This window comes from Molothrus ater, chromosome 1 (genome assembly GCF_012460135.2).
Source record: "Molothrus ater isolate BHLD 08-10-18 breed brown headed cowbird chromosome 1, BPBGC_Mater_1.1, whole genome shotgun sequence".
In the NCBI taxonomy this organism is placed as follows: domain Eukaryota; kingdom Metazoa; phylum Chordata; class Aves; order Passeriformes; family Icteridae; genus Molothrus; species Molothrus ater.
Window position 1 is genome coordinate 148,585,136 of NC_050478.2, and position 22,688 is coordinate 148,607,823.

General features: G+C 45.9%; 1 long non-coding RNA gene across 3 annotated transcripts in view; it reads left to right on the plus strand.

The window, feature by feature from the left end:
* The window catches only part of LOC118684281 (uncharacterized), a 56,906-nt gene extending 36,142 nt beyond the window's left edge, over positions 1–20,764 (plus strand). For 2 of the 3 annotated variants that reach the window (XR_004979802.2, XR_004979801.2), the window contains one exon: positions 20,348–20,764. This is a non-coding gene — a long non-coding RNA (uncharacterized LOC118684281). The remainder of the gene's footprint in view (positions 1–20,347) is intronic. The other variant, XR_004979803.2, reaches the window with a different exon arrangement.
* Positions 20,765–22,688: the final 1,924 nt, after the last annotated feature.

The window sequence follows — 22,688 nt, forward strand, 5'->3', positions numbered from 1 at the left end:
CAGAAAAGAAAAGCAAGTTAAATACATATTATTTATATAAAAAACACATAAGCATGCAAAAAATCTCTTGGCAAAATTCAACAGTTTGACTATGCAGAAGATTATTTTCAACAGTAATAATGGATGCACTTGATCTAAGACCTGTGCAATAACATTACCTCTTTACTCCTCATCAATCTGTTTGCATGTGGGCAGGGTGGTTTTATTCACTATAAGGAAAAAGATTGTGCAGATGAACAACAAAATAACCCCTGGAAGGAATTTTCTCAGATTAAGTAATACATGAAGGATTAGAGCAGCAGCTGTTTGTAGACAACAGGGCTGCAAGCTTAAATCTGGAAGGAGTGAAAAGATATAACCATGCATAAGAATCCTTGTGTTTGATATCTCTTCAGAAGCCACATTTCATGGTGGAAATGAAATTATTATCTTATGGGGATCAGCTTGGGGCAATGTTTGTTTTGCATCATTACATCCAGCAACCCACTCTAGATCATGAAGTCAAGCCAGCAGGAAATGGGAAATGTTACTGCTCTGCATGTTAGCAAACAGTCCTGCAAAGGTGGGTCCCAAAGCTCACAAACCCATTTCTACAGAAGGAAAAATCAAGCAGAGCATCTGAGACAAGGTCATGCAGTAAAGTCATTGCTCAAGGCAGACTGAGATGTCAGCACTTTTGGCTCCCAGAGCCGTGCTTTGAGTAGTGAACCAAACCCTTCCATTCAGCAAGAATTGAAATGCTGGTGTCTAAGGAGCAGGGAGAGTTTACCTTGGCACATCAGCAGCCCTGCAGGTTAATCAGGGTAACGCCAGCACCAGCGGCACTCCCAGCACCAAGAGATGCTGAGCTGCAGCTGCAGGGAGCAGCCTGCAAGGGTCAGAGAGCCCCAGCCTCTGGGAGCCAGCCTGACCCAAAGAGGGTGGCCCACAGGGGCAGAGCACATCAGCATCCACAGAGAGTCCCTCCCAAAACCCAGGCTGCTCTGGGGGGCAGAACAGTCACCCCAAGAACATCCTCACTTCCATCCAACAGACATTTGTGAGCAAACCCAGCACAGCCAGTCCTGGAGCCAGGACGTGCCTGGCAGGACTGATTTTGCTGTCTTTAGCCCTAGTTTCAGTAATCAGTTCCCTTGGCTTCAGTAGCATCAGCCATTATTTACCTTACTGTGAAAGAAGCAGCAACAGAGAGGAGGTTTTCAGTTTCCCACTGGAGTTTCTGTCTTGGACACTGTCTCGCAGCCAGGCAGAATTATCAATCTCTTCTCCCAAAAGCTCTCCTCTCAGGGCTGGAAATCTTGAGATGCTGAAGGTCAGGAGATTTAAGGTACATTGGCAGAGCTCTATATCTCCAGCTTGCATTATTCTGGGTGCTGGCCAATGCTATCAGTCTCTTGCCAAAAAGGAATAGCTATTATGGCATTGATTTTCTGCCACATAAAAAAACAGACAGAGTGACTTCTAGTTACATGCAACAGTAGAAAATGCTCCAGCCTTTTACTGCAAAAAAAGGCTGTGTCTTGGTCTGTGTGTCTTGGTCTGTGATGGCTGAGTCTAGACTAAAATGCTTTCAGCACCAGTTAGGCACAGAGGAATTAGAAAGAGCCAGTAGAAACAACTGGCATGCAAAGAGCAGATTTTAGAAGTTGTTACAGATTGATCCCAAATACCAGAGGTTCCCAGTAACAGCGAGAAAAATGGTTATAAAGCTAATAATTGTGCTGGAATGGTAACATTCCACAGCAGGTTCAGATCTGTAGGCTGTATCCATCATAGATGGATAGGGCTACACCACAGCAGTGATTTTTCTTCAGTGTTTCTCTTCTGAAAATTTTATCTGCTTATTAACAAACACAAGCCCAGTCCAGGAAGCACCAAACACTTCAGCTTTAAACAAACAAACAAAATCCATAGTGACAATAAACATTAGTCACTAAGTAATTCCTAAGCTTTGTTCACTATCCAGATCACTTGGCCTCTGAGAATATCTTTTCCTGCTGAATTTCTGTATGTTCACCATGTTTTGGACAAGAACCTATAAATCCAAGTTTTTTGCTTTATTTTTGGCATAGTTTTTTTTTTTTTTTTCCAGGACTTGGCCAGAGTGCAGAGGAAGAAAAAGTACAAAAGAGATGGAAAGAGAGAGAGAGAGACTTGACAGTAAAACACAGGAGATATCTAACCTGCTCTGAACCTTAAATAATCATCTACTTCAATTCAGTTTGAGCCATCGAGGACACGAAGGGTCATGTTTTATTCTTATTTCTACAGATTCAAAGAAGTCAGTGATAGCTTAAGCTCCCATTATACAAGCTGAAAATGAACTTGAATTCATTGTATCCAAAAGCAGCCTAATCCATTAAAAAAAAAAAAAGAGGAACTAATTAATTTAAAAATTCACAGTGACTTCTGCTGCTTGTGGTTTGCAAATAATGTTGGACCTGTGCCAAACAGAGAAAACATGAATACAACCAGCACTTTAACTCACAGCAGCCCCAGTTTAGGAGGGTGCTTTATCCAGGGTAGGTGAAATAACCTTCTCTTAATTGCTTTAGTTAATCTCAGACAATCATGACAAACTCTGTTTCCTAGCTCTTTTACTCTTCCAAAGAAAATTCTGTTTCATGCACTTGGTGCAATTTTTGGAGTTGTCTTCTGCAGGACCAGGGTTTGCACTTGATGGTCTGTGTGTGGGCCCTTCCAACTCTGCATGTAGCATGATTCTGTGGTTGGTTTGGCTTTGTATTTTCACACAGATCTGGTTCTCACCATCTCCCTGGTGGTACAGGGTTGGTTTGGCCCTGTATTTTCACACAGATCTGGTTCTCACCATCTCCCTGGTGGTACCCACAGCAGCACTTGCACTGGGAGATGAATTCAGGTGGAGACAAACCTTCATGAATGACTATGGGCAACTACAGATACTCCTTCAAACCTTTCCATGCATCTGATCCCCAATGTATTAATCCTTTCCAGAAAGCCTGGCAGAGGGTGGGAGGAGTCAGTATTCCACAGATCCCCTCATGCTTGGGCTCTCAGTCCCATGTATGTGTCAGTGTTGAGCCAGAACTCCTCTTTGCAATGTAAAAATGGGGTGAGGCTGAGGTGACCTCTCAGCTCTGTGCAGAGCCTCACCCCTCCTTCATCCACAGGAGCTGTTTCTCAGCCACAGCTCCAAAGGTTGGCTCCCAAGCTCAGCCTGTGTCTGTGACTCATGCTCTCAGCCCCAGCAGCTTTTAATTCAATCCCAGGTGTGCTGAGCACTGGCCATCATCACCAATACATGTGAAATGGTTCTATTAATCTGGTTACAACATAGGAAGGTAGAACAGAGTCATTTCTCAGTAATGAATCACAGTCGTGGGGATTTGAACATGGGGATTGAAAAGGAAATTAAAGCCAAGTTTCCTCTATGGCTCATTCTCTGGCCCAGCATTGCCCAGACAGGAGAGGGATTTCTTTTTGTTCATTAATAGCAGGGGCAGATCCAGCACTGCTTCCTGAGGACTGCGCCCTGTCCTGGACAGCAGTGACCACACGGTGCCACGCGGAATTGGTGTTGTAGTTCCCCAGCTCTGCTCTGCAGTGCTATGGCACCAGTGTGTCTTCTGTAACTCAGAGAAAGCATCAGCTTCTGACTTCAGATGTAATTAGGCACAAACCTAAGGACTTGGATGAACCGTGGTTCATTATAAAATACTCAATGAGAAAGAATCCTGAATTAAACCCCATGGGTCCTACCTGGTCGTGACAGAGAGGGCTCTTCAGGGCTCCTGGTGCAGGAAGAATAAGGACATACCTGAGCAGCTACTTACCCTTGTAAGAAAATAACAATTTTTGCGTTTTCTAGACCTCTGAATAATGAGCAACACAGTAATCATATTAAAAAGGACTTTAAGGGCATGACCAGCTGCATTCAGTGTCAAGCATAACAGCCCTTGGAAGTGCTTAGTCACACTTTAACTCCTGTTATTATTTTCCAAGCCTGTGTTTAACTCAGACAGAAATGTGGCTTTTTCTCACCCAGTGCAATATTTCCATGTTTAACCATAACCTCCCACAACAGCAGAAGGGCAGGTGTTGCACTTTCTTTCACTAAGGCAAAAGACACAGGCTGATAAAATTGTCTCAAGGTTTCACATGATTGCTGCCTTCAAAACAGCAATGCCCAGGACTAGCTTTTGCACTGATGTCCCTCTGATACCTTAGGTGGAGAACTATCCTGGAAAAATTTGCTTTGCTAACTACTACAGGACTCAGGAGCTGCACGGACCAATAAAGCAGAGAAATCTCTGGAGTGTAAACACAGGGTGAAGAAAGAAATACAACAGAAAGGGGAAAGAGATGCTCTTGCACATGCCACTGAAGGGTGACAGCTCCTTTCCTAGGTAATGTCACTCAGTCCTAGCCAAGGGCTATTCTTTTGATCTTACAAGGCTGAAGATGTAGAATGAAGCCAACAGATCTGGGAAATCACAGTCCTAGAAAGGGGGAAGACAATATTAGATTAACAAATGGATGATTGTCATCCAGAAGAGTTTATATTATATTCATAAATAACAGGCAAAACTTTAGTGTCACCGTATGTTTACAGTCTTTACTGTGTAAATCCCCTCTGCTCTGGAGGTTTTTGTTGCTCTAGCAACTAAAAGGAGAGAAAGGAGAAAAAAGAGAAGGGGGAATAAAAGAAGGACCAAAAAAAAGATAGTCTAATTGATAGGAAAGTTCAGAAAATCAGAAAAGAGGAAAAATAAACTGAAAGAAATTTTTGAAGGTTTTTTGCAAAAAATACAAATATATATCAGAAATAGAGCTGTAACTTCTCAAAAATATAAAACAGAATATCTTTCAAATTAGTGTTTTCACAGCTGCAAGCTACAGAGTTTATTGCTTCCAGTATGAAACCTAATGATGTGATGGGAAAAAATCTGAAAACTCTTCCATCCAGCCCTGGACAGACTGACAGCCCTAGAGATCAATGTCAATTAGTAAGTTGCTGACTTCATGCACAGCAAGGCAGAGCATGAAGTTCTCTGGTTCTCTTCAAATTTGGCTTAATTGGATCACCTACAGGATGAGAGGGTAATTTAGCATGCCTGGCCAGCCACATCTTCATTGCACCCCTGAGCCTGGAACAAAGGCTCTGGCTGGGAGGGTGTGGACATCTGAGCAGTTGGATGCCCTGGGTCTATCTGTCCCTGTCTTGAGTCCCTCTGATCACACAGGAGAGGGCAACTGATCCAGTCTCTGCTGCTCTGAACTGTCTCCAGTCCTGTGGCTTAGAAGAAATGCCCATGTCAGACTCCTTTCGATGGAATCCTAATGAGACTTCAAAGAGAAAGGACCAAGCTCCTACCTCCAAACCATTCTCCTTAGGGATTTAACCTAACCCAGCTGGATGTAATGGGAGTTTTGTATCATTTCAGTTGGTGCAGTACCAAATCTAAATGATCAGAGATGGGTTAGGGTCACAGAACACAGGTTTTGTGTTTTCTTCCCCTTATCACTCAGGGATCTTGTCTTTACACAGAAACATCCTCCATCAAAGTCTCTTAGTGGAGTTTGCTTCTAGAAAATTAAGAGGCCTTGGTTTTCTTAACAAATCATGCTTTAAGAAAAATAAATTGAGCCATCATGTGAAATTTCACAGATTTTCATTCACTAAAGTAACAAAAAGAGCTACAAAGATCTTCAACTATCATTTAGAGGGGATAAGAAAGTTTATGGTTTAGAAACTGGTTTCCCAAAGGAGGAAAGAAGCAGATTATCATCTCATCAGAGAGAGACCCAGGGTCACTTTTTTCCCCTAACAGGGTCACTTTTATCCCCCACCACCACCCACCCCTGCCATGGTTTTGGTCTCTGGCTGCCCAGACAGATCTGCTGGCAGAAGTTTCCAGCCAGGCTTTGCTGGATGTGCCTCAGTCACTCCCTGCAGACCCTCTGGTCCCACCTCCATCAGCTGCTTCTTTGAATCTATTGACCATGGTGTCAGAGTAATGAGGCAGGAGTTGTCTGTACAGCCACTGACTCCATTATCTCACACAATATCAGGAGTGAAAAAATGGCTGCTGGGTTTTTTAATGGTCTGCCAGAAGAGCCTTGTCGATAATAATTCTTTAGTTGGGTTTCCTGGAAATTACAGCCATCTCCTCCACTGCAGCATCTTGCAGTTCTGTGGGAAATAGTTCTGAAACAGATTTTCCAGCCTTAGAAAAAAAAGAATAATGGAAAAAAAAGCAAATTTGTCCATATTGAACATGTCTTCCTCTCTCTTAAGCAACAATAAATGAGACTCTGGTTTCTGAGCTCTCACTCCTGCCTCATTATTTAGGAGTCAGTACTAGCAAGATCCTCTCTGGTTCTCAGTTACAATTTTGGATTTATCTGACTGATCCCAGCACACTCCTGGATCCCTGACTGCAGCTCACTAATGCAAATCTCAGCAGCACTTTGTGACACGGGGCACTCTCAAAGGGACAAGCAGCTGAAAATCTTCCTTCTGTCGCTTCCCCTGAGCCCAAGTGAGCACAGCATCTGCACGTCCTGCTCCCCACAGAACCTTCCCCAGGTCCCATGCAATGCTCCACAAGCCTCTTGATCTCATACAAGATGCAATAATTGCCTAAAAATCCCCACCCCTGCTGTAACTGGGGCTGTGCTGGGTTCTGTCCCTGTTATGAGAACTTGCTGTGACACTGCTAGCAGCATTTTTCTCCATGTTATTGTCTCTCTAAAAAAAAAAAAAAAAAAAGAAAAAGAAAGAGACCCTGGGTACCTGGGTCTCTCTGTTGGCTTGTTCAGTGCAAAACCAGTCTCATCTAAAGCTTGTATGAAATATGAAATTTCTTGGGGGCGCAGAGACTCAGCTGGTATGAATCTGAGTTCTTCCTTTGACTTCAGTGGACTCATGCCACATTACACCAGGTGCAGCTCTGATTTGAGGTATTTAACTCATTTCTTCTCTGGATGTTGTGCTGGCCATCTCCTGAGATATTTCTTGCAAATTGTCCTTTAGTTTGGGTTCCAGGGAGAAATAAACTCTGCCTTCTATTATTTTAATGACAGGCAAAACTCTTCTAGGCATTTTCCACCACTAATCAAAAGAGACAGATTCTCTCTTACCTCAAAATCTTCAGTAAAGAAGCTTTTCAGGTGAAGCTGGAACTGCAAACAGTGTGTCACTGCGGTTGCCTGGTCATTTGGCAGGGGCAGGGTGTGAGGGGTGAGGGTGACCAAACTCAAACGTGGCACCTGTGTTGTGGGTCTCAGTAGTGGGAAAACAGGGCTGCTTTAGACCTGACAGACAGCAGACAGAGTCCTGCATCACCACTCACAGCAGCTGTGCAGCATGATATATTCCATTCAAGAAGCAGCTGTAGACCAGGAGGAACAGACTGAGGGTGGAGCACCTACAAAACTTCCAGACAGAAATGTTAATATCATCTATAGAATCCAGAAATGTTAATATCATCTATAGAATCCAGGACAGTGTGAGAATCCACTGAATGGACATACTGTGAGACAAGAAAGGATTTTTGTCTGGCTTGAGTAAAAAAAATGGAAAATGGAGGACAAAGAAGCATGCCAATGGGATGGCCAGGAATCGTGGAATCATAGAACAGTCTGAGTTGGAAGGGACCCACAAGAATCCTTGAGTAGCTTTACAAAGGACAACCCCAGGAATCACTCCATGTGCCTGAGAAAGTTGTCCAAACACTTCTTAGCTCTTTTAGGCTTGGTGCTGTGATCACTGCCCTGGGGAACCTTTTACAATGCCCAACTGAAGTAAACACAGGCAGGAGACCTTTATCCTTTTTAATGCTTTTATTAAAAGTGATCAGCTCTGGTGAGGAGAACCAACTCCGCTGCTGCTCCCAGGAGCAACTCGGAGGAGGAGGAAGAGAGCAGCTTTGTCCACTGGTCTGCGGGCAGAGCTGGGGGCTCTGTCCTCACCAGAGCATCAGGAAATCCCCTGGTCATCTGGTTCAACATTTGAGGTCCTCTGTCTAGCTAACATGTTTAGGTTAGGGTGAGGGATAAAGAGGGTCTTGGTGGATTCTATTTTTCACGTCTAGACATTGCTTTATCAATTTTGTGTTGACTCATTGTTTTTAGGGGTTTTTGTCTAGGTTTGGTGAGGGGCTTCTCCTGTTGCATGCTGGTTCTGAGGTAATTTGCATGCCAACTCGATGTCTCCTCCTCTTCACCATCCGGGTGCCCTCCTCCAGGAAGCAGCAGGGTGTCACTCACAAAAGGGGGAATTCTTAACCATCAAGGACAGGTAGTTAATGGAAACAACTGGTGATTGCAATAACAAACAGTTAGAACTCCACTCTGGCAGCAACTGGCCCAACCTGTGAACTCTGCAACCTTTTAAAAAAATGGGCAGCTTTTTTACTCATAACACTACCACCCTTTGGATTTTCAAATATCCAACCTAAACTACCCCTTACACAGCTCCAATTCTGTCCTCGAGTCCTATCACTGGTCAGCACAGTGAAGAGATCAACATCTGCCCCTCATCTCCCCCTCACAAGGAGGTTGTAACTGCAGTGAGATCCTTCAGTCTCCTGTTCTCCACACTGATCAAACCAAGCTTCTCCTCGTGCATCTTCCCCCTCAAGGCCCTTCACCATCTCCACCCTCCTTTGGACACTTTTTAATGGATCTGTATCTTTCTTATATTGTGGTGTCCAAAACTGCACACAGGACCTGAGGGGAGTGGTTTTTGGGGGAAAGGAGTGTGGGACTCATAGGAGAGCTACAGGAGGGAAGCATTGCTGAGTCCTTGGCTGGTGTTCTGTTTCTGCCATAGCAAGGAAAAGGCATCCAAAAAGGGGCAAGTAGTGGAAGTTAGGAGCAGCCACAAAGAGGGCAAGGGAGAGGTGATAGGGAAGGGATTCAAGATGGCAAAAGCAGATGGAAACATTTGTTCAGAAAGAAAAATCTCCATCAATGCTTAGGAAGACAAGAGGAACCACTTCCAGAAGAAACAAATTAGAAAACAACATAAAAACTTCCTCCGAATCAAAGAGCTTTTAGAGAAACTATGAATGAGAGGACTCAATACAAGGTTGATTTATGTATGAATAAGTTCACCTTCTTTTAACTCAGGCTAAACCACCAGCTACTTGCAAGGCCTGTCAACCCCTCTCTCCTGTCCTTCAGATAGCAGGGCAAACACATCATGTTTGATCTCATCTCTGTGCATGCAAAGCCAGAAAGGGCTAAAGATCTACTGTCTGTAGATCTCTAAACATTGGCCATCTTTTAAACTTGACAGTCAGTCTGTTTTAAAACCGTTTGCCACACAGCAAATCTGGGAATTCTTTGCCTTCTCCTATATTTTACATTTCTCCCTGTTTTTTCTCAGATGGGGACAGGCCCCTCACTGCTGAAGTCTCCCATTTACTTCCAGATGTTCTGTCCTGGATCACAGTCCTTTAACAGGGTTAAACTCAAACCATTATAAAGCAAACTGAATTCAACATGCACATATTTGCCAGACAAATTGAATTTGCTTTCACTCAGTTAATTAGGATAAGCATCAATTCTCACATCAACCATTTTGCATTCGTGCACAGACACAGCCTCCTCTTCTCCCTACAATTACAGCAGAAGGCCACCAGATTTCAGATTTGCAGACATCCACCTTGTGGCTCCTCTGTGGCTCAGTCAAAACCATCTTCTGGTTCTCACAAGACTCTTCCTAGACTTTGATATCCAGCACCTCCTGGAGAAGGCATCTCAGTTTTCATGATCACATCTCAGGCCTTCAAAAGAAAAACCTACCAAAAAAAAAAACAAAAAAAAAAAAAAGAAAAGAAAAGAAAGAAAATAAGAAAATTTTCTTATTTGCTTAAGAAAATATCTTGCTGCTTTTTTTCCACCCTGCCCCAAACAGATAGCTTCAGCTCTCTTGTAGGCCAGCACAGATTAGTTTGGTTAATCAGGAACAAGAAGTGGCCTAGAAAACACCCATCCCAGGACTTGGTGGTGCTGTGGTTGTTACCCCATGTCAGTGGCAGGGATAGCCACATGTACCTGTATTTCAGTGTCCTTCACTATATGCCAAAGCACAGAGCCACAAGACACTATTGATTTACTACAGTATTCATTTATCATTATTATTGTCCAAAGTTTCCTGTTTGCTCTATCCTAAGGCACTCCCAAAGAGGGATTATTCAATGAGGGGAGCTCAGCTCACAATGAACATCTTTCTTTTTAAAATTTAAACATTATATCAAATCTTCACCTTTTCTCCCCCTTCTCCCCCACATGTTCCAGAGGCCTGAAGTGCAATATTATTGCTTTTAGCTGCACTAAGATCTGCAGAATAAGGCCAAATTCACTCATCTACTCTCATTGACTTAGCCCAGTTCTTCTAAGATAGATGCAAGCACACAGGAGCCTAAAGCACTGCAAAAGCTGAATCTTAATCAGAGATATTTGGTTACAGCAAGGTCCCAGGAACATCCTTACCTAGCGGCGACCTTTGTCTTTGAACCCTTCTTCCTTGTGTTTTCCTGTGAACCTAAGTCCATGCAGCTCCTTAATCAAATCACAAAATAATCAGCTCCTGATCACATTTTAAGGGATAAATAGCACATGACCAGCATTAATCACTCATTACACCCCATGTGGGTGGCTAATTCCCAAGGACTCCCAATAAAACCTAGAAAGTGCTGTGTTTTCCTTTGAACTCAGTAGCCTTCATCTGAATCAAGTGGAATTTTTTTATCACTTCTAATTTGTTAACACTGCAGATCTCAGAATAGATATTGGCAATGCTGCTAATAAAAACATTTTAAAGTTATTACCCTCATTGAAGTCCTATAGGATTTTATTAAAGCTAATGCAATTCCCCCAGACTCTAATGGTTAAACCACACTTTTCAAATCATCTTACAGGCATATCATTGCCATTACTGTACTTATTGGTTTCCTTAAATACCAAAATCTATCAAGGAGGAAAAAGAGATTGTTTAAGCAGGTACATTTCCCACAAAACATTGTATTAACCACGCTCTAGCATAGCTCTAAAATCAATAGATTTATATCTGGGAGACAAAAGCAGGAAAGGTCAGGGAATGGGTTATTGTGAACTGGTTGGTGATCAATCCTGACTGAAGACATGACTTTCCAGTTCCCATACTACAGAACCCCAGCCCCCACTGCATTTTGTTGTGTTATGCTTTTCCCATTATGCAATGTAGTTTTAAGAAGTGCACCCTACAGATTGTGACTGCTTTGCTAATATTCTCATCAAGCCAAAGTGTTCAGTTGTTGCAGCACAGTGGGTGGAGGGGGGGAATATAATCTTTAAAAATAGATCCTAAAGTCTTTACTTAGAATGCAAAAAAAAATTCTTAAAAAAATTTAAAAGAAATCCAAGCTACCACATACTCCCCCATTCATCTGAAAGTGATTTGTTGGCAAGAATAGAAATTTGGTTTCCAAGGTACAGTGAAAGAGCATAGAGACAGCCTGAGGAATGGGATAAATATGCCATATTTCTCAGTTACACAAGGTGCTGTAGCTAAGGGGAGAGGCAAAGGGGGTACCAGCGTGAAGCTGCTTGCCAAAAACGCCCCAGAACATTTGCATGTAAAGCCTTGTGTTGGAAAGTGGAGTACAGGTGTGACTCACTGCTGAGGCAGCCGTGCCAGCCACTCTGCACAGACCCTGCAGGGCTCAGAGATCCTTTACAGCTTGCTCAGACAAATTCCATGTGCCAGCTGCTGTTTGAATGGGGACAGGCTCCCTCCAGCTTCCACAGAAGGACCCAGCGACACTTGCATTGCTTGTGGTCCTTCAATGGGTCTGAATCCTGCAGGAGTTTCTGGTGCCTTTGCTGCAAAAATCAGTATTTAGAGAGATGCAGCCCTGCATGGCCTTTCACAGGCTGCCAGCTCCTCTGGCCTCCAGAAACACAGCCAGACCTGCCAGATGTACCAGGGGACAGGGGGTGGTTGTGAGGCCAGGAGAGGGATGGTGAAAAGTTGGGTGTAGGGGCATGAAACCCAAATCCTTGGGGTGGCTGGTCCCTACAGAGCCGCTTGCAAGAGAAGGGGGATTTAATTCCACCTGAATTTGCACAGGGCTCTGAGGCTCCTGCTGAGTCTGGGGCAAAGCAGCAGAGGCTGTGGGAGAAGGGTTTGGAGGAGCATTTCACATGCTGAGCTGCCTTGGGGGAGTCACAGCCCATGGTGGAATGAGTCTCACTAAGGCAGGAGCATTCTCAGTACTGTTTCCCATTGAGATGTCTGTTCCCATGCTCAGCCTGCAGACCAGAGGCTCTCAGGGGGATGCTCACCCATTGTTCAGGTGCTGGGCTCAAGCCTGCCTGGGGTCCTGCTGCAGCTTGGTCTTTGCCAGGGCCCCTTTTGCTCCTGTGCACACAGAGGGTCCTGGAACCCAACTGCAAAGGGGACATTGCCACTTCAGATGGCAAGGTGGGGCTAAACTGGATTGTGAACGAGTCAGAAATGAGAGATAAGAAAACACCAGCAGTGCTGGAGAGGAGAGAGCAATGTGCTTCAGGCTGCCATGGCTGGAGTAGCCCTGGGAAGGCTCCAGTATGTGAAGTAAAGACCAGGCCAACTGTGCTGATCACTTTTTCAGTCCCCATTGTGAGGTTCACTTTGTGACCCAGCTTTCTTTGCAAAGTTCCTTCTCCAGACACCCTTTTTAGCAATAAAAATTGCTTTAGTTGTCAATCAGTCAGTCAATCAATCAGCCTCATTGATGTTAAACCACTACCCTTACTGGAATATTACCTGGAAGCTGATACACAACAATGCATAGTGGCCATTCAATTTCATTCCAACTTCTTCCCTTCAGGAATAAGAGATCTCAGCTCTTTCTTATGCTGAGAAGCCCTTTAATCCATATTTCCTATTCCACAGTCCATGTGAGCTTCTCCTCAAGCTTGTGGTGATGTGAAGATCAACCAAGGGCAATGAGGTACCCTGGATTCACTGCAGAGAAAAACACCCAAAGACACCCATAGATACATATTTTCTTCTCCTCTGAAGTACTTTTGCATTCCTGATTTATCCCATAAAAACTCCCAGCCCTGGACCTTTTAGTTTTCCAGGTGGGCCCAGCTGGAAGCATCTACAAACTCCTGTGCTGGAGTGGGAAAAGACACCAACTTTTTGTGTGTCCTTCCAGCCTGTGGGAGTGCTGGGGGAAAGAATGAAGAGTTTGAAAGACATCAAGACCCAGACACATCCTCCTGTGAACTGCCTACAGTGTAGCCAAAGCTTCTTGCAGGTTATTTTAAATCCTATCCTGGGAGTCAATAAAAGGAAAAAGAGACAGACATAGGACACCAAGCACACTTCTTGTGCCTCCACCTAAACCATAGCACAAAAAATGCCCCAGCTCAGTGCTGCCCTGACTCCTTGTGGTGGTTTGATAGGAAATAGGTTTTCTGGGATGCTGTGGTTAGGCCAATGGATGTTCAGATTTTAATATTGGCACCTAATGTGGCCATTGGGACATTGGATACGCCTCTGAGAACACGGGGTTAAAGCAGGGCTCTCCCCTGGGAGGCTCTCTTGGGTTCTGGTCAGGGAAAGGTTCAGAGCTCCCCTGCTCGGCTGCGCGCTGGGCGGGGCAGGGGCAGCCATGCGGCCGGGTGAGGTAGGCCCAGGGGCAGCCATGGGGCCGGGTGAGGTAGGCCCAGGGGAAGCCATGCGGCCAGGTGAGGTAGGCCCAGGGGAAGCCATGGGGCCGGGTGAAGTAGGCCCAGGGGAAGCCATGCGGCCGGGTGAGGTAGGCCCAGGGGAAGCCATGGGGCCAGGTGAGGTAGGCCCAGGGGAAGCCATGGGGCCGGGTGAGGTAGGCCCAGGGGAAGCCATGGGGCCGGGTGAGGTAGGCCCAGGGGAAGCCATGGGGCCGGGTGAGGTAGGCCCAGGGGAAGCCATGCGGCCGGGTGAGGTAGGCCCAGGGGAAGCCATGCGGCCGGGTGAGGTAGGCCCAGGGGCAGCCATGGGGCCGGGTGAGGTAGGCCCAGGGGAAGCCATGGGGCCGGGTGAGGTAGGCCCAGGGGCAGCCATGCGGCCGGGTGAGGTAGGCCGGGCCCTGGACAGAAGGGAGGTGAAGGCCCCTGCAGGATGGAAGGGTGGAGGAGCACTGAGAGGCATCGGGCAGCCACCTCCCCTCAGGAGAGACAGAGACAGAGACAGAGCCTGTGCCTGTGCCGGCCGAGAAGGAGAAGGGGGGGGTGCGAGAAGGTGCCCGTCAGGGCAGCCGTGGGAGTTCTGGACAGACAGAGCCTCAGATTTTTAACCCTTTCCTTGGATGATGGAAACCTTACAAATGCTAATCCTCCTGGAGCTCAATGAGAAGAGAGATATAGAGGAGATAAGAGGAAATGGGCCACGAGAGAAATAGAGAACTCAGGTGGAAGAGATGATGGAGTAGCTTATGCTGGACTCTTTTTGTACAGCCATGGACAGAGCCATGTTTCCTTGTGATACAGAGACTGCATCTAGGGGGAGGCAATGCCTCAGGACCAAGAGGGTTCGGTGTGGGTACCCCTCGGCCCCAGGGGGTGAAATATGGGGGGGACAGATGTCCCAAAGTTGAGACTGTGCCTTTTTGGAGTGGGACGAAGCATCCTTAAAAGTCGACCCTAGAAGCAGCTCTGGTCCATGTTGAGTGGTGAGAACACTGGACATGAAAGGAAGAGGTCACCATTGGCACAAGAAGGATTCCTTCTCCTCTTAATGAACTGAGGATTGAGTATTCTGAAGGGTGGTGCCAGACCGAGAGTCGATGATTTGGGGGATGTATTGTATTGGGAATTTGGTGGGGAGGAGGAGATGTATTTGTGAAGTTTTCATTTTCCTTGTGTGTTTCTTTTTTTTTCCCCTTTCCCTTGTAGTTTAGTTAATAAACTTTTTTTTTTCCTAAGTGGGAGCCTGCTTTGCTTATTCCTGGTCACATCTCACAGCAGAAACCAGGGAGAGATATTCTCATGGGGGCACTGGCATTGTGCCAGTGTCAAATCATGACACTCCTGCATAGCAGTGGCTGCACAGCACTGATCTACCCCTTGGGCAGAGAGATTTCTCAGGGTTAATTCTTGAGGCTGAGAGACCCCTTACCCAACAGCTGATATCTAGAAAGAGATAAGAAATATTTCACATTGGACTTACAAGTATATTGTGTGCTAACACCATGTATAAGTCACAGGTTAAGTATTTGAAGTGAAGTAAGTAGCAGAGTGTTTGACCACTTTTTAAATCACTTTTAGAATCATTGTCAAATCACTGTCTAAACTATCATTCAAATCATCACCAAAATCACCATTAAATATTTGCCACATCATTGTCAACTCGTTGTTAAATCCCTGTTTCACTAGCATTCAATTATTGCTCAATCACCAATTGATTTTCACTCAATCACCGATTAATTTCCATCTGATCATCATTTGATCATTAATAAAAACTTTAAGTTAACCCCACAGCTGTGCCTTCTCATAATTCTCCTCTGACAGAAGTCTCAAAGGACTCTCAAGACACATGGTAAAGTAAAGCAATTTTGGCACATTTAGCCCCAAACCCCCCAGCTGTGCCTACAGGTCACCTCACTGAAACACCCCTCTCCCTGTGGAGCATGGAACTCTACTGAAGCTGAGCTGGAAATGCATATGATTCATAATACAGATAGCATCTAATGGTTGGGTTATTTTCCTTTAATAAACCTTTCCTGAACCCAACAATTTTTCCTTTCTGTGTCCCCACCCCTCATCCTGCTTCCGCCCATAAAGGCATTTCCTATTGCAGCCACAGGAATGCTCCATCACTGCACCCAAATTTCCTACAGCCCTCCCAACATTTGTCCTCTGGATCTGCATGAAGGCATTCACACAGCTGAACAGCTCACAGAACAACTGGAGGAGAGCTCAGCAAGATGCTGAAAAGTCAGACAGCAGGTGGCTGGGTCAGATTTGCTCCTCCTTACCTGACAAACCTCTGCAGGGAGTGGAGGTGGGAATGGGGCATCCCTAAGTTGGAACAATGCTCTGTCTCCCCTGGACTCAGCCATCACAAGTTTCATCTCAAGGCTTTTGTTTTGAAATCCCTAATTTTCATGGTGTGTTTATTGATTTGAGCCGATAAAGCATTGGGTAGATCAAATAGCTTATTAACTTTCAGCAGAGTTACATTGCATCCTGATTCCATAATTTAGATATTTTCTCGCAGAGCTATACTAGGTTTGGGTATTAAATCACCTTTTTTTTTTTTTTTTTTTAATGAGTATGAACATGGGTTATTCCTGGGTGGAGGAACATTATCGTTGCAAGCCTGGACTGTGCCCAATCTCACCTAGAACATGGGGAAGAAAAGCTCTGGTGACGTGGTGGGTGCTGTCATTTGTGTTTTGCACACTGGAAAGGTCCCACCCAAGCCCTGTTTGTCCTCAGTGAGCCTGGAGGGGGGGTGTCCCTGCTGCAGAGATAAGGGGGATTGGGTGACACTGGGGTGGCACTGCAGGGCTGGCAGTGCTCGTGTGGCCCAGGCTGCAGGATCTGGCTGGAGGGATCAGGGCAGGTGATTTCAGGCTGTGCTGTGCAGCTCCTAGGGGAAACAGCAGCACTGCTTCTCAGAAAGATTATTTTTCATTTGATTTCACTTTTTCTTGCCAGTAAAAGATTCCCGCAAACACTGAGCTTTTAAATTAAAGGGAGTTAATGAAAGTGTACCTGTGGTAACTATTACCAGGTCCCTTGTACATTCAACAGTCGCATTAAGATGATTTCTTATTATCTCTAAATCCATTCCAGAGGTATATTCTTGCTGTTACAGCCCTCCTGTGCACCATTGCAGGTGCAGGTTTGCTGCCCAGCATGGCAGATAAAATACAGCCCAACTGTGTTGCTACAGCCCTGACTTGGTTTTTTAATTTATTTTTTTTTTTCTGAGACAGAGAAGCTGAGGCTTACCAAGAGTCCTGCTCAACCTTGCCTGTGGATAAAGCATGTTCTTGTATCCACATCCCCTGGGAATTCCTAATGCAAATAGATACTTCACCTAAAAGGAGAGATCTTTTCTTCTAAGAACAGCAATGCAGTTTTCAGCTGAGACTGTGCTGCGTTGTATGAGACAATATTAAACAAGACAGAAATGGAATATTATTTTGGTATAGACAAGGCTGTCGCAGCCTCTCCAGTCCCCTGAACGGATTAGGCAGGGTTTACTAGCAAGGCAGACTGTCCAAAATATACTTGGTGCATTGTCAGACACAGGCAGCCCATGAAACACACATTTTCATACAGCAGTTGCTTCATTTTGATTGAACCAGGCTTTGGTCCCTGAGCTCTTCTCTCTGATACAGATGGGGAGTTTTGCCACTCTTTTAGTTTTGGTCCAATTCTGAGTAATCGATTGTTCCTAATTCACAATGCCTGGGGTTTTCTTGGGGGGATATTTCTTCACTGAGAGGTCAGGTCGAACACTAGAAGCAGCTTCCTAGAGAACTGGTCAGTTCCCCAGCTTGTCAGTGCTTAACAGTCACTTGGATAACAACCTTAATAACTTTTATTTTTGGTCAGCCCTGAAGTGGTCAAGGAGTTGGACTGGATGACCATTATAGGTCCCTTCCTTTCCCTTCCCTTCCCTTCCCTTCCCTTCCCTTCCCTTCCCTTCCCTTCCCTTCCCTTCCCTTCCCTTCCCTTCCCTTCCCTTCCCTTCCCTTCCCTTCCCTTCCCTTCCCTTCCCTTCCCTTCCCTTCCCTTCCCTTCCCTTCCCTTCCCTTCCCTTCCCTTCCCTTCCCTTCCCTTCCCTTCCCTTCCCTTCCCTTCCCTTCCCTTCCCTTCCCTTCCCTTCCCTTCCCTTCCCTTCCCTTCCCTTCCCTTCCCTTCCCTTCCCTTCCCTTCCCTATTGCTGTTGTTGGACCCACAAGCCCAAGGTGCTCCACAAGCACAAGCTGAGGGTGCCTGGTCCATCTTCTCCCCTGCTCCTGTCATTGGGGTTGTGACACACTCTGGCTGTCACTGCCTGCAGCTCCAGAGCCTCCTTTCTTAATGTGAATTACAGTATCCTCAAGACAGAGGCTTGAAAACAGTTAGGAGTTGTCTTTTTATCTTCAGGTGGAAGTGAGAAAGAAAGCTGCTGAAGTGTTTCCTCCTGGGAAAGACTGTGGAATAAAAATAAACTTTGGGTCAAAGTAAGCAAAGCCATTTCTACACATGTGTGAGACAGTTGTCTTTCACTCCTGAGCTCTGTGGGCTGGTCTGAGGAACTCTGTCCTTCTAGGCAGCAAGGATCTTCTCCCAGATCCTCCTACCCTCCCCTGGACACAAACAATATTTGGGGTGTTCTGAATATGGCAGAGAGCCACCCCTGCTCTGGAGTGCCATGGAGCTGGGGTTGGCTGTGCCCATCTGCAGTGCCAGGGCCTGCTGTGCCCTTCAGTGTTTGGAAGAGGAGCTGGGACCCCATCAGCAGTGCTGAGTGAGATGTGACACTCACCAAAGCTAAACTTGCTGCATGGCAGCTTCACATTCAGCATTTCACGTGTGGCACTGGGACCGAGTACAGAGATGTTGTCACCAGGCAACAAAACACAGAATTTGCAGGAGACAGTGAGGTGATACTAAACCTCCTCTCCTCCTGCCTCCTCTCCACTGCACCAAGGCCACCAGAATCAGTCTTACCTGTGTGCCAGCAGTGGACAAGAGTGCTGTGGATTAATTCAAACCAAACGTGCCAGGTGTGAAGGGAGAGCCCAGACAGGCAGGAGTCATCCTGTTCTCCCAGTGCCTGACCTTGGAATCAGGCAGGAGCAAGGCAGGAGCTGGACAAGCCATGAGATGCACTTGAACATAGAGAGTGAAGACTCCATCCATGGCACAGGATGAAGGACTCTGAGCATTCCAAACCCAGAAACCCAGGGCTTGAATGAACAGGAAAAATGGTATGGTGTGCTTGCAGAAAAGAGACACTGAGAACAGTGTGGAGCTATGAAATAAATAAATCTGATATCAGGAAAAAATACCTTGCTAAAGAAACTAAGGGAGAAAGAGGTTTAGAACTGAGCAAGAGAGCAGTGAGCAAGAATTGCGCAGGGGCTTTTATGGTATTGAAAGCTGACATCTGCCTGGTCTGTCTGTCCCCAGCATTGCTGCCCTTTGCATTGCCACCAAAACAACCAGCCAATGTCCCCAGCATGACAAGCAGAGACAAACTGACCCCAGTGGTAGTGATGGGTGGCACATTTCCATTAGTGTCCTGCATGTGCAAACAGATAGAGCATCACCTCCCAGCTGCCAAAACACTGCTGCCTTATCTACAGCACAGCCAGGGGTGCAGGGCACAGAGAGAGGGAAAATATGACCATGCTCATTCAGGAACAGCTCAAAAAGCCTCTCAGCTGAAGGTCTCATCAGGGCAGGTTTGCACAAAGCTGAGATAAAGCTGCAGCATGTTTTCCTCTTCCCCTGGACATTTCACATGGGTGCTCCCCAGGAGAGCTGCATTTCCCCATCATGTGGCTCCTTGCTGACAGGCTGCCTGGTGCCCTGCTGGCCCAGAAGGTCACCCTGCACCTGGCCCATGGTGGGTGCAGCGAAAAGGAAAAGTACTGGGAATGAGACAGTCCCCATGTTTGTACCACAGCACCTGAAGTACAAACCTGAGCCCCATGGAACTGCATCCTGGATGGGGAGGGAAAGGGTTTGCTCTGTCTGATCTGCAAAGAAATGAGTGTCCTGTGCTCAGAGTTTGGGTTCAGAGGTGTGTCCCTGGGTCCTTTGAAACTTTTAAACACATTTACTAACTTCATCCATGCTTGATGGGACAGGTCATGGGGATTTATAGGACAAGGGGGAATGGCTTTAAACTGACAGAAAATAGGTTTAGATTGCTCATTAGGAAAAAATTCTTTACTGTGAGGGTGGTGAGGCCCTGGCAGAGGTTTCCCAGAGAAGCTGTGGATGCTCTGTCCCTGGAAATGTTCAAGGCCAGGCTGGTCTAGTGAAAGGTATCTCTGCCCATGGCAGGGGGGCTGGAATGAGATCCTTAAGGTTCCTTCCAACCCAGATCATTCTGTGGTTCTGATTTATCTCATCTGAATACACTGGTCAGATAAGTGGATGTCTCCATGTCAATTTATCACCCTGGCCTCTCTTTACAGCCACTGGCAAAAACCAGATATTTCAGGTTGGAAATTTTTCTGATGCCAGGTGGGTGTCTCCTTACAGAGCCTCCTTGCCGTGTGGATATTTTGGGAAGCACAGATCCTGTGACTCCTGTTCATATCCAGTGTTTTTTAATAAAGAAGTTTGTGTTAAGAGCATCACTGATCCCTCCTGTTGTTTCTCTCAACAGAGCTTGTGTGACCCTGAGCCCCCAGCATGGACAAGCTTTACAGGATGTGATTTTATATTGAAACCAACAGCAGCAACACTTGGAGAGCTACACAAAAGGGAAAATCTGGTAGATTTACCCAATACTTGTGTTGAAAATAATATTCCAAAGCATATGCACCTATTTTGTCTTATTTTTGTGTGACATTTAAATGCACATTGTCCATGGGCTTTGTTCTGACACCACATGCAAGTGGCTAATATTGATACTCAATTCAAACATTACAGAGCTGGGCCAGGTCCCAGTGCCCTCCTCAAGAGACTTGGGAAAACTCAGCCCTGGCCAGGACTTCAGCCAAGGAAAGACAGGAGCATCTTCTTTCTCTTCCATTGTGAAAAGAGTCTTGAGAGCTCTGCACAGGAATGAGAGATGGGATGGGATGGGATGGCATGGGATGGGGTGGGATGGGATGGGATGGGGTGGCATGGGATGGGATGGGGTGGGATGGGATGGGATGGGGTGGGGTGGGATGGGATGGGGTGGGATGGGATGGGATGGGATGGGATGGGATGGGATGGGATGGGATGGGACGGGATGGGATGAGCAGGCTTTATGCCTTCTCCATGGTTATGGAGGATGACATGCTAGGGAAGGACAATTCTTACCTGGCCTGCCTTGTGCTGAGGGTCTGCAATGCATCTTCTCTGGTGACATCTTCCATGTAAGCAAATGGCCAGAGCTAGATGTAGGGTTCATTTTAATAAATTAAATTATAACGTTCAAGTCTTATTTCATGGCTCTTCTGTTCTTCTCTTTACTTAGTTTACATTCACATTACTTTTGCACTTGTGCTTTCTCCAGGGATCTGCAGATACCCTGGCTGGCAAGGTGACATCCTGCTGGGGTGACATCCTTCTGCATCCCTGGAGTCCACACCCCCAAAACACACTGAACACATTTGCAGCAGATGAGAGCACATCCAAATACTGTGTGTTCCATAAAACCTTTTAATTCTCAGGAGCCTGTGGCCTTTCTCAAGCCAGCGGTGAGGAAAAACAATCATTATTAAACTGGTGAATTGAGAGTTGGAGGTGGGGGTGGGGGAATTGGTGTTAGTGTTTTGTTGTTCGGGGATTTTTAGGAGCAAAAAAAAAGGATAAAAGGGGCAAAAGTTCCCTGTTTCACAGTTCCTAAGGTCACACTTCATATTAAGGCCCCATTTGCAAAGAGCACATCATTCCTTGATACACGTTGAGGTGATTGATGAATCATTTATGGTGTATTGCTATTGAACTGCAGGTCTCCAGAGCTGTGATTTTACCATCTGTAACACCTGCAGCTGCTGTGGACACGGCCATCGATAATGCTGGAACACAAAGTATTTGTGTGCAGAACGTGCTTGCCACATCTAACATTTATGAATGCTTTATAAACAATTCATAAATGAAATCTTAATATACAGCATAACCTATTTTTAATGTTGTGGCAGTTACATAACCTGATTCACCTTGATTCATCTCAGTAAACTTCGGGCACCTTGTGGAGGTGTCTCTCTTTGTAGCCCTGTACCATTACCCTCTGCAATTTTTTCCCTTCCTTCCTCCCACTGGTCATTTACCCCTGTTCTGCCCCAAAAGTTCTGGTCTGGGATGCTGCAGCCTCACAGGCTCCTGTGTAATGATGCAGCTTCACATCAGCAATTTACTCACATGTGCACACACTAAAGGAAAACACTCCCCTGCCTTTTCTTTGCCCTTTTCAACCCAAACCCATTGCATGGGTTCAGCCTTGTGTGGCCACACAAAGAGGTGAATCAGGCAAAGGAAGGGAGGGAATGGCATCTCTGCTCTGGATCTGGACTGTTGGGAAAGGAGGTGGAAAGCCTGAATCAGATAATGGCATCACTTCAGCCACCAGCCTGGACCAGTTTGTAAGGACATGGGCAGACTTTGGAGAGCAGAAGGGCCCAGTTTCTGACACAGATTAGTGATGACATCCTCACTGTCATTAACAAGATGCTCATTGTTAAACTGTTTCAAAAGCTGGCCTGATTTCTCTCTGGCAGTGTCTACATTGTTTTTTTCAAGCTGAATCCAGGCTGAAGAGGGGCTGAAGTTGCCCTTCTCCAGCCACAGCACCAGAGAACTCTGGGCTGTAACAAATTCTCTGCAGAGCATCCATCCCAGAAATGGTGCTGAGCTGCCTCATTGTTAACAGATGCCTTCCCTTATGCCAAGTGATTCCTGAGCTGCTCTTGAGGAGTTTTCCTGTGGCTGTGAAGATGGAGAGGCTGGGAGGCATCAGCTTTTGGGGGAGAAACACTTGGAAGAGCAACTGCAAGCAGGAGGTGGCTGAGTCCTGC